Source organism: Microtus ochrogaster, chromosome 8 (assembly GCF_000317375.1).
Source record: "Microtus ochrogaster isolate Prairie Vole_2 chromosome 8, MicOch1.0, whole genome shotgun sequence".
In the NCBI taxonomy this organism is placed as follows: domain Eukaryota; kingdom Metazoa; phylum Chordata; class Mammalia; order Rodentia; family Cricetidae; genus Microtus; species Microtus ochrogaster.
This window is the reverse complement of record NC_022015.1, coordinates 7,778,176-7,789,420: the sequence shown is the minus strand read 5'-3', so window position 1 is coordinate 7,789,420 and position 11,245 is coordinate 7,778,176. Positions and strand designations below refer to the sequence as shown.

The window sequence follows — 11,245 nt, the reverse complement described above, 5'->3', positions numbered from 1 at the left end:
CCCCCTCTCTTTCTCTTGCTCTTCCTCCCCTCTATTCTCCAGTTTAGGATTCAGATGGGGCTCTTGGGTGGTAATGCCCTTTGTGCCCACAAGAGGGCAACAGATTGAGGGCTTTGTGAACGCTGGATTTCTCATCGCTGCGCGCTTGTTTGGGTTTTGAGAAAGTTTTAACGAAACTTTCAAAGTGATATCTCATCTTATTCATAGTATTAAAAAGAAGTAAAGTCATAAAAAGGAAAGAAGAAACGAGAGAGAGAGAGAGAGAGAGAGAGAGAGAGAGAGAGAGAGAAAAGAGAAGAGAACAGTCAGCTTTCCAGGAGAGTTAGAGCTACAGGAGACGGGGGAGGGCTGTTGTAATTGTGGGTTTGGCAGACTGACGACTGGAGTGCCCTCCTCGGCAGTCTCAGTTGTAGCCGGAGGTCATGTAAATCGACCTTAAAAGAATGCATAAGCCATAAATTTTACCCTCACCCAAGGGCTGATCCATAAGTAGACAATATCCAACCTGGACAAAACGGGCTTCCTTTAGAGCCGACCTAAACCGCACTTCCCAAATAGAGACTAAATGCAAAGTAAGTTTTCTTAGCGAATGAATATTTTGTTTTCTTGAAAAGTGTCGGGTTGATTCTCCGTGTGACTGCGCCACCGAAGTACTAAGAGGCGTCAGTGTCAGCCAGGCTGGGGCACAGGGGCCGGGAGGACCCGCTGGGCTTCTGACGCCCCCCCCCCCATTTCGGTTTGGGACCGTTGGCTAGTTGTGGGGTTGACGCTGGCCTAGGACGGGCGGGACTCCAGGATCTCCCCTGCGCTGCGCGCGGGGGTGAAGTTTACCCGGGAGGAGCCTAAAGAAAACCCGGGTGGCCAGAAGCCGCGCGCTCCCTCCTAGCCCTCGCCCACAGAGGCTGCCCACGACTTTCCCAGGACTCTTGAGTTCCAGTTCCCCTTGCTCCCTCCATTATTGCACTTTACTTTTTATGATCTTCTCAGCAATAAACAAACCGAACTCCAAGGCAGTCCAGCAGCCCCACGGTGGTCCTTTTGCTCAGCACGCAGGCAGCGCAGGCTGGACCTCTGGCGGCGTGGGCGAGGGGCCGCCCCGTAAGGCGCGCGCGGGTTCGGCCTCCAGGTCCCTGGCACTTCTGCTGGCACCCGCGGCTCAGAGCCTGGCCCGCCACCTTCGTCCCTCTAGGCTCTCTGCCCGGCCCGCCGCCCGCTGTCTGCTGCCCTATCTGCAGCCGACCGAGGTCCGCAGCTCCGGCTGGGCCGCTGGGTGGGAGGCGGTGCTGCCGAGGCCCGCCTGCCCCGGGGGAGCTGCTTTCGGCTTTCTCCCTTAAAGGGCAGTGCGTAGAAGGACCCGGACTTGTGCAAAGGCTGCTGGGGTTGAACTGCGGCAAAGGAACCGCCGGGCTCTGCGGAGGACAGATTAGCTCCGGGTCCTCGCAGCTTTGAGATAAAAAGAGAGAATTGGTGTGTTCGGACAGATAAAAGGTGGTCGTTGCTGGAGTATTTTGAGTTTTATTTAAGCTTGTCTGATTCTGATCAAGTTTGAATATGCTTGTTTGTGTGACTGCTGCTCCTATTTGGGGTCTAAAATAAGTCATCTACTGGGCTGGCAGGGCTGGCAGCTTGCAAGATGAGCTGTTCTGGACTGCTTCTGTGTGTCGCCTTCTGTAAGGGTCGCACTTGAAGTTTCTGGCTCAGGATAGCCCAAAGCTGTCCCGGCGGCACACTGGACTGAGCTCCGGATCTTCAGCCTCACTGTCCGTGAAGGAGTACGGGTGACTCCTCTGTCCTGTACGCTGGGCTCCAGCGCGCACTCCAGTGGCTTGGCTTTTGGCCCTGGCGGAACCGCCCAGCCAGAAACCCAGTGGAGAGCGGTGCCCCTTCCCCCGCCCACCAGGGTCTCCTCTCTTCTGTCCTTTGTAGTCACATGTCCGGGTTTTCCCCCTGGTCCCGAGAACAGACACAGCCCCGCCCAGTCTATTTCTAGAAGGTGGGTTTGGTGAATAAAAGGTCAAGTGGTTAGGTTCCCGAGCTGGGTCACAGTGAGGGGGGACAGGACGGACACCTGGCAAGGCCCGCCCCGCCTGTCCCCCCAACCCTGGCGGGCCTGCCTGCCTGCGACTGGCCTCCCTAGGCCACATTCTTGTGCTAAGTGCGAGAGGCCATAGGACAGGCAACCCTGAACCGGCCCAGTGCAGGCGAAGCTGATCCTGAGATGGCATTTTGTTTTGAACAGTTGCTGGGGTGGACGCTTCCTCATAAGGTAAGGTGTCAACTAAACAGTCGGCTGCCCAAATGCCACATGTATAATTAGCTTGCGCACTCAGCACCTCATCCCCAAGACCCATAGGCACGGGCTTGGCTGACTTGAGCAGCTCAGTTCAGTTCTGGATTACAGGATTCCCGAGGGAAGCCGAACCGGCCAAGACAGCCTGGGGAGGCCCTGGCAGGGAAGACTGGCCATGAAGCTTTTCGCTTTTGATTTTTGCCCTTTCTGCGTCTACATTTTTTTCTTGGTTTTCGGCTGAGGGAAAAGTACGGTTTAGGAGAGGATACTCAATATTAAGGCAGGCAGGTTGCAGGCTAGGTGGGGAAGGGGAATCTGACCGTACTCTTCTCCACTTGCTGCACTGGGGAATCTGCGAGAACCCCTCTGTGTGCACTAATCTATTGGGAACAGCCAGACTTTGCACTGTGTGTCCTGGTTTGGGAAGGGACTTCAGAACTGCTCCCTTGTCTTCCTGCTTCCTCCAATCTCAGAGGTCTCTCACAATAATTTAGTGTTAGTGCCCTGATTGTAGCTTCCGTTTCCCTCTTCAGGCCTAGCTGCTTGGGGCTGCTAGTGAACCTGTGCGGGAGCTGGGGAGGTCTGTTGGCTCCCTCTTCATTTCTGTTCATTCCTGGGCTTTTGGAGCAGTGCCTTGTCCCCTCTGTCTGCTCAGATGGGTGCTGGAGGTTCCCTCTCAGCTTCCCCATCCCAGCCTAAGGCCAGCTTTAAGGTTTGCTGCCCGGTGTAGTGCAGCCTCCACCATAACCCTCTCTCTGTCATCCTCTGCCGCCCTGTGTACCTTGTGGAATTCAGCACTCAGTCTTAGACACTGGGATCAGGCCTCCTCCCCTTGCTTCTAGGCCTCTCAGACATGCTATTGGGAAGAGGCTCTTTATTTCAAAACAAATGAACAAAAAATTTCCCAAAACCTTCCACAAATTAGTGGGATAGAGTTAGCTTTTTCAGTAGCAAAAGTTATTTCCGTGGTGGGAAGTAGGGGCATGCTTATTAAGTTTCACTTGCTTTTGATTGAACCAATGCAGTATTTTCTAATAGCAGAAACAAGATTATAACTGAATTTTCAGTTTCTCAGTCCATGAATGTATTATCTATGCACTTTTCAAAGCGTCTTTGTTGAATACACATATGTGAGCATGTGCATAGGCAAAAAGACATGTAGATTTCTTGTAAATATTTGTGAAACCTCATAAAATATATTGCTCCTGTTCTTAAGAAGGGGGAACAAGCCACCAAACACTGTTTGACGTTTTGAAAGCAAATGTGCACTGCAGTCATTTGATCCAGTTTATAGCCAAAGACAGCTAGTGACCAGGACCCGGATGCATTCCTCAGGCAAGCTGACATCCTTGGTCACTTCATGAGCACGAACACCTTCCCCTCTCCCTTCCACATTTCTTATCAAGGCAGGATGGGAAGCTGTTTGTTCCTTGTGTATCTGGTTCATTGTTGGTTTTATTTGTTATGCTTGAAGTGATGAAAAGGAATGTTCTTTTAGTGTATATGTGCTTTTTTAAAAATGCAATAATTTGAGCTTTTTAAAAAAGAATTATTAGGTATGATATACTTTGCAATATATTACATAGCTACAACACTTAACAATATATTGTAACAAAAAATGTTGAAAGATTACTTATCAAGCAGTTATCATGTGCCTGTGCCTTAAGCTGACTTTGTAATGCATTAGTCTTAGATGGAGTGATAAGTAGTGAGAATATTGTCTGCCAAGCATCTTCTCAGTAGCAGCAGAAAACAACACACATTTTCCTTTATAAGGGAAAAGTGAAGATTTACATGTCAACATGCCAGCAAACCTTCCTTTTTATAAAGCTTCAAAGTACATAACCTTAAACATATAAATTATAAATTTTGGTGGCATTATTGAGATTTTTATATCAGTTTCTATTTCTTCTGATTTAGGAGATATTGGGTTTTAAGTCACCGATTAAATTGCTAAACATATCTATCTTAAATATCATAAATCTGTAATGTTTTATATGATTCTCTTTCAATTGGTACAGTAAGTACTAGAAGGAATGGTGTTTCTTGTTAATAAGATGATACACTGACTTTAAGGCTTTTAATATTTTTGTCTTTTCAGATTGGTTAGTTTTCTTATCTCTAAATTTTAAAAACAATTTCATCACTAGTGAGATAATCCATATATCTATATGTATTTCATCTATATATCTCTACTACTTAAAACCAACATGTTATGAAATTGTAGTTTGGATTTAAATGAGAACTATTTGCTTAAACATAGTTTGGACACACACACACACACACACACACACACACACACACACACTCATATACATCAACTGATGTTTTTGAAGTCAAGTAGAACATTCTCAAGCTAATGTGTCTGAGAGTTCCATATCAGGCACAGACAGGTACTAGGATGATAAAACACAGATAACCTGCTGTAAGACGATTTGCAGATGGGATGTGTTATCTGCCATCATGAGGTTAGATGGGTCATGTTACTATATATATTTTAAAAAATTAATTTAGACTATTTCAGATTGATCAAGTTATGTGGATCTATGAGGTTTAATGAGGGCAAGTATTACTATAGAAACCTGCTATAATGAACAAAATAAAAACTCACTGCTTTTGTAGAAGAAGAAATGAACTTCTCTGGGTTTGGACTGAAACTTGCTTATGAATATGGTCCTTCCTTCCTTCCTTCCTTCCTTCCTTCCTTCCTTCCTTCCTTCCTTCCTTCCTTCCTTCCTCCCTTCCTCCCTTCCTTCCATCTTCCTTCCTTTTTTTTCAAACAGGGAGAAATAAGATGCTAGATAACACAGCATTTCATGTTCTCAGCCCGATTCTGCATTTCCTTATGATTATGTCCTCAAAGTGAAAATAGTCTAGTTAAAAAGCCAGTGCTTGGGAGTATATGAAAACAGTTTTTACTAGATACATGCACTCTTTAAATGAACGATATTGCCTTGTTGCTTAAGTTCTTCAATTGTTAGTAGAGCGCTAATTGTTTGGTGAGAAGTATCAGAGATTCTCAGCATCCTCTCATTATATACTCATTATTCACTCTTAGGAAGGATGTTTTTATTTTCCTTGTTCTGTGGAAGAGGGTAAAGCTTTTCAGCTAATTATTTTGTTTAGACATTTAGTCAAACTGGAAGTAGTTCAAAATTTGCATTATGGTATTGATAGAGCTTTTCAAGTATTTAGTATCTGATTGTTATAGTTCATATATAAATATCAATTGAAGACTGTGGATTGAGGCTGAGAAATGGAATATCATTTAATTCTCCTCCAGGCTCTCACCTCCAAAACAGGGTGCTGATTTCCCCCCCAGATCTGTGGTAGTCTAAAAAAAGGAACCATGAAACCCTAAAATCTCAGAGAAGCAGTATTGATTCAATTCGTAACTGCAAATCCTTCATATCATTGCTCAAAATATCTAACTTTGCACCAATATTAGCCATTCTTTTTATAGTGACACTACGCTTAGTAAAAAACTTCTAAGCACTGAGGTCAGGTGTTGAGATTGGATTCTACTTTATTTTTTATGAATCAGATAAAGATTTCTGTGCATGAGACCATATGTGAAGATGAGAGAACAAGAACATTTCCATATCAAAGGCAATATATCTGAGGCTGCATGGTAATTAAGATGCAGTGGTTTAGGCTCTGCACTGGCACTTAGAGCATCGCTGGGCCTTGTGCATCATGCAGGCGGGTGCCTCTGCATACTTCTTGAAATACACTTATGATTTTGTACAAACATTTATGCCAGTCCACACTTTTCTGTGGATAATTTGTATTTCATCCAAACCATTCAAAGTCGAAGTTATTTTTCGAGCTACCCCCTCATTATGGCTTTTGTGCATCAACTATTTTTATTCTAGTTGTTTGTATTTCTTTTTACCAGAATGATGGCTTGTTTATATTCAGAATCTCTTCTTGCTCCTCTAAGACCCCTAATATATCACTCATTTTACCATTCACTCAAAAAACTTTCATCTTTAGGAAGGATGTGAGTTATTTTCTGGGGTTAATTGGAGATGCTGCAATCCACTATAAACTAATAAGCCACATTAAAAGTCAACTGCCTAGTTATTTGTGCTTTACAATGCTAATATATTTAGTACTCCTCAGTAACTTGCATAGTATATAATGTTGGGGAAATTTCTTTTCAAAATGTTTAGAGAATTTGGAGATTTTCTGTTTTACTTTTTTATAGCATGAAAATGTGCGATGACATTCTCTTTCATACTCCAAGTGAGAAGCAATACTTTGTAACTGTAGAAATTGCTATTTATTTAAAGAGTTATTTCTTTGCATTTACAGAAGAGATGCTTGATTTTATTTATAAGAAATTGAATTAATGTCTTAACCTTTTGGGGACAGAAGTGTGATACAGTGAAACCTGTCATGAATGGAACGGTGAGGTAGGAGGCCCTAACATTTGGTCTCTAATGCTGTGTCTATTTTAGGGTGTCTTGCATCTCTGGGAAACAGCTTGAATGTGCTCTGTGATTTTCTGGACTTTCTATTTCTGTGTTTTCTCTCTATGCACATTCTGCTGTGGTGCTCGTGGCAATGCTCCACTTGGTGTATTGCGTGAGGAAGCTTCCAGGGTCAATAAAGCCTTTTTAATGCTTTCTCTGGACTGAAGTATTACTGTTCATATGTATATATGCCTGATATGCTATGAATCCTGTAAGAATTTTCTGTGTTTTAATTATTTTGAGTGAAATTACTTACGTATATGAATTTGATGCTTTTCAGTGGTGTCACATGTAAATCGGCACAGTAAGAATAGGATGAATGATTGTCTGCTGTGCATATTTTGCTATGCAGACTTTTCATGCCATCTCGTGTTCTTTTGATTGTTTTTCTATAAAAATATCACAAGATAACTCCTTACATGATATTTCATTGCTGTCACCTTCGTCAACTCATTGTTTCTAGTCAGAGTAAAGAGCTGTATTGAATTGTTTGTCTTAATATATTCATCCAAATACAAAAAGGGATTTCAGTGCTGTTTTTGATTTCACCCTCTAAATACAGTCTCTGCTCCTTTGAAGAAAGTAGTTCTTTAAAATTAGACAAAGAAAATTGAAAATGTTTCACTTTCCAAGTCTAAAAAGCCCAGTGTGTGTAAGAAGAAATGTACTTTTTTTTTTTTTTAAATGAAGAGCACAGATTTAAAAAGGAACCCATTCTGGCACATGACTGTGAAGGCTTCTTTTTGTACGCAGATGTATCCCTGGGAAATGTGGTTGGTACTCAGTTATCAGCACCCAAGGAACATCTTTGGAGGTGGAAACCTTGCTTTTCAAGGGTCATTCCTTTCTGCTGAGGACATTGGTAATGGTTACAGGAGACTTAGGCTTCCATTCCAGCTTCACTGCCAAACGTAGCATTTGGCTAGTTGCACAACTTGCTCCCCCCCCCCCCGTAAAATAGAACATCCACGTATATTCTTTTATTTCCTAGAAAGAACTCACCCAGATTCTAGAAGACTTGGGAGAGTCCCAAGTGAGTAAACGTAGTGTCTTAATTTATAACCTCTTATATTTGATGAAACTCCAGTCTTAAATTCTGGAAAAGATTGTGAAAGCCATTTCATCTGTCACTATCCATTTAATACTGATGATCCTTACTCCAGTCTAATCAATTAAGAATCTCTCTTCTTTTTGTATGCCTGCAATGAAAGATATTTTATAACTGAGTTTGGTTATGTATATAAATGGTTCACAACACTGGAGAATTCTTTTGTTCAATATACACATTTCATTCTTTTTCTTTTTCTTATATTTTAAGGATAAATGGAAATAATTGTTTTCCTTCATTTGAACGATAGACCTGAAAAGACCAGAATCAGACCTTCAGTTTTTATTCCTTGAATCTTTCCATTTATATCTTACCCCAATTAGTTGTATGACCTTGGGAAAGTTAAACAACCTCTTCGAGTCTGTGTGTACTAATTTAAAACATGGGACAGTGATAGAATCGATCACATAGAATTGTTGTGAAGATCAAATGTTAAGATACTGGATACAAAAGTATGTAGAATACTTCTGGATAGTTGTGTGATCCGTACTAGACCCTTGACATGAGAAGTGGCCTTATTTTCTAATATTTTATAGGTTTATCCAGTTTTTAAACTGCATTCATATCCACTGTTGCTTTCGATAAAGAGTATGTAGGACGCATAGGCTTACCTATCACACTGCCTCTCTGTCTCAGTGACATGAATGTTTCTTTGGGCTTCGCTTCAGGACAGTACTTATTCTGAGCAGTTTGTATTCTATCAGCCAGGACTGGCTGTTTGGCCTTCTTGTCTCGCCATCTCAGTGCTTATTTGCCGTATCCTTGTGTTCACTTCCAGAGATGCCATAATGTATTTCCCATGACCAACACAAATGAGCAATGACCTGATGGGATAAGAGCATTGCATTTGCTCTATATGTCCTCAATGAATGAAAAGTAGAAAATGATTTGACAGTTGCATAACATAGGTGACTAGTTTCAAATATGGGGTTCAGGAAGGGGAATATATGCTAGTGTCCTTGGTGGTGGGAAGGTTGGGAATCACTTGATTACATGATTTCAAAGCTGAAAATACCTAGTCCTTGAGGAGCTATGAATGTGGGTAATTCTGAGCAGTGTGGTAATTCCTACCATGGAGACATGCGTACGAGAAGTTCCTATGCTGAGTAAAACCTAGTACAAGGAGGCCTTTGGTGTGTAATGTGAAGGATGGTTGGGGGTAGAGTCAGGCAAAGAGACCTCAGGAAGCACTGGGGCAACATTTGCTACCACTACTTATTGTTTGGTGAGTCTGATAGTGAAATTTCTCACTGATCTTTGTGACTTTAGAAAGGCCATATCTGTCATAAATGTGATATGGCCATAGACCAGTAGCTTAATCACTGTTCCCCCTCCCCCCCAACCACTACTTATTGTTTGGTGAGTCTGATAGTGAAATTTCTCACTGATCTTTGTGACTTTAGAAAGGCCATATCTGTCATAAATGTGATATGGCCATAGACCAGTAGCTTAATCACTGTTCCCCTCCCCCCCCACTCCTCTTCTTCTTTTTAGCTGGATTTTGTGGTTAGTAACTTTGTGGGTGTATTTGAAGGTACAAAGAAATATTTTATATATATCTTTTGTGAGACAGGGTTCCTCTGTTTAACAGCCCTGGCTGTCCTGGAACTCGCTCTGTAGACCAGACTGGCCTCAAATTCAGAGAGATCTGCCAGCCTTTGCCTCTCAAGTGCTGGGATTAAGGTGTGTGCCACCACTGCCTGGCCTCAGATTTATTTTTTCTTCAAGTTTTTCAGATAGATATGAAAATTAAAAGAAGTGGTTTATTCATAGATGCACTTGGGGCTGGGAATATAACTCAGAGGTAGAGTGCTTGTTTAGCATGTACAAAGTCTTCAGTTCAATACCCAGCAACACATGCACACACCAAGAAAACTGTCAAAGTAAATGAGCTACTAAATCAAGATTATGAATTAATACAACCTTGTATCTTTTACTGTCACATGCTCCTTCTATTCATTTGACATAGTTGCAGAGAAAACATTATTTGGAAAATTTCAGATCTGGGTATTAGTTTTGAATTTATTTTATTGTTCTTGGTGCTATAAATTAATAGTTTTAATTTTCATAAGTATGAAGTTAACATATTTCATATTTTTGTTCTGTTTGTGTAGGCATGTCTGTTCTTGTATTCAGGAGTGTGTGTGTGTGTGTGTGTGTGTGTGTAAAAGCTAGAGGTCAACCTTAATGTCTTTTCTCAGATGCTATCTACCTTATGTCTTTGAGACAGGGTCTCTCACTAGCCTGGAACTTGCTCAGAATTTCAGGGATCTGCTCCTGTCTCCCCAGTTTAAGGACTGCAAGTGCATAGTACCATGCCAAGCTCTTCATGTATTCTAGAAGTTGAACTCAGGTCTTCATGCTTCTTGTATGGCAAGAACTTTACCAACTGAGCCATTTCCCCAGACTCTCCATAACTTTTAATTGAAGTGTAGCATGAAAGTAAATCCTTCCTCAGAGTAGAGAAATGGGAATTATTAAACAACAATAGTGAACAGTGATTACGGCAGAAGCAGTGGTAGCACAAGCTTCTTCCCACTCCTGAATTCCTTCTTGTTAGTCTTTTCATCTGGAGACTCATGTATTCTAGGTTTGTAAAGACCATTTTTTAGAGTGGCAGGCTTCTTGTCTGGTTTTGATCTGGAGTTTCTTTAGTGTTTAACAACTCATTTCTCCAAATTATACAAACTCACCAAGATCTTGCAACTCAGGTGACCGTGACATAATGACTGACTGAGAAAGGACTGGTGGTCACCCTCCCTGCTGTTGTCTTTACCAGTCCTTTGGCTTATGGACACTTGCATTGGCTATTGACAGCAACATGAAGAAAATGATGCCACCTCTACATTATAAAGATATGTTCTGAAACTGAGCCAGCGGTGGGAGGGTGAGACCTGTAGAAGACATCTTAACATGACCTAAGTTTTAGAAAATTAGTTGTGTTTCCTCTAAAGAAGCAACGACTCAAACAAAAAGAAAATAAATTAAAATAATATGGAGGCTGAAGAAAGTTTAAGTAATTCAGAGCACAATGTATTAGCTAACCGAGTCCCAGGAATGAATACACACACACACACACACACACACACACACACACACACACACACACACACATATTTACTCTTGCATTAGAAAACCCAAATATGTGCTGAAGGAAAATTTGACTACTTAAAAATTTCTTAGATATAGTCCTTTCTCTTATAGGTGTGTGTGTGTGTGTGTGTGTGTGTGTGTGTGTATTTATTCTTTTGGGACAGGGTCTTCCTATATGCTTCTGATTGTCCTGGAACTCATTATGTTGAGCATGTTGACCTCAAATTCACAGAGCTCCACCTGCCTCTGCTCCCAAGTACTGGGATTAGAGGTGTG

General features: G+C 42.0%; 1 protein-coding gene across 1 annotated transcript in view; it reads left to right on the top strand.

Annotated features, from left to right (window-relative positions):
- Nucleotides 1-1,745: 1,745 nt before the first annotated feature.
- Sox6 (SRY-box 6) overlaps nt 1,746-11,245 on the top strand; it is a 556,070-nt gene continuing 546,570 nt past the window's right edge. The window contains exon 1 of the mRNA XM_026781359.1: nt 1,746-2,266. The gene's annotated coding sequence lies outside the window, so the exon portion shown is untranslated. The remainder of the gene's footprint in view (nt 2,267-11,245) is intronic.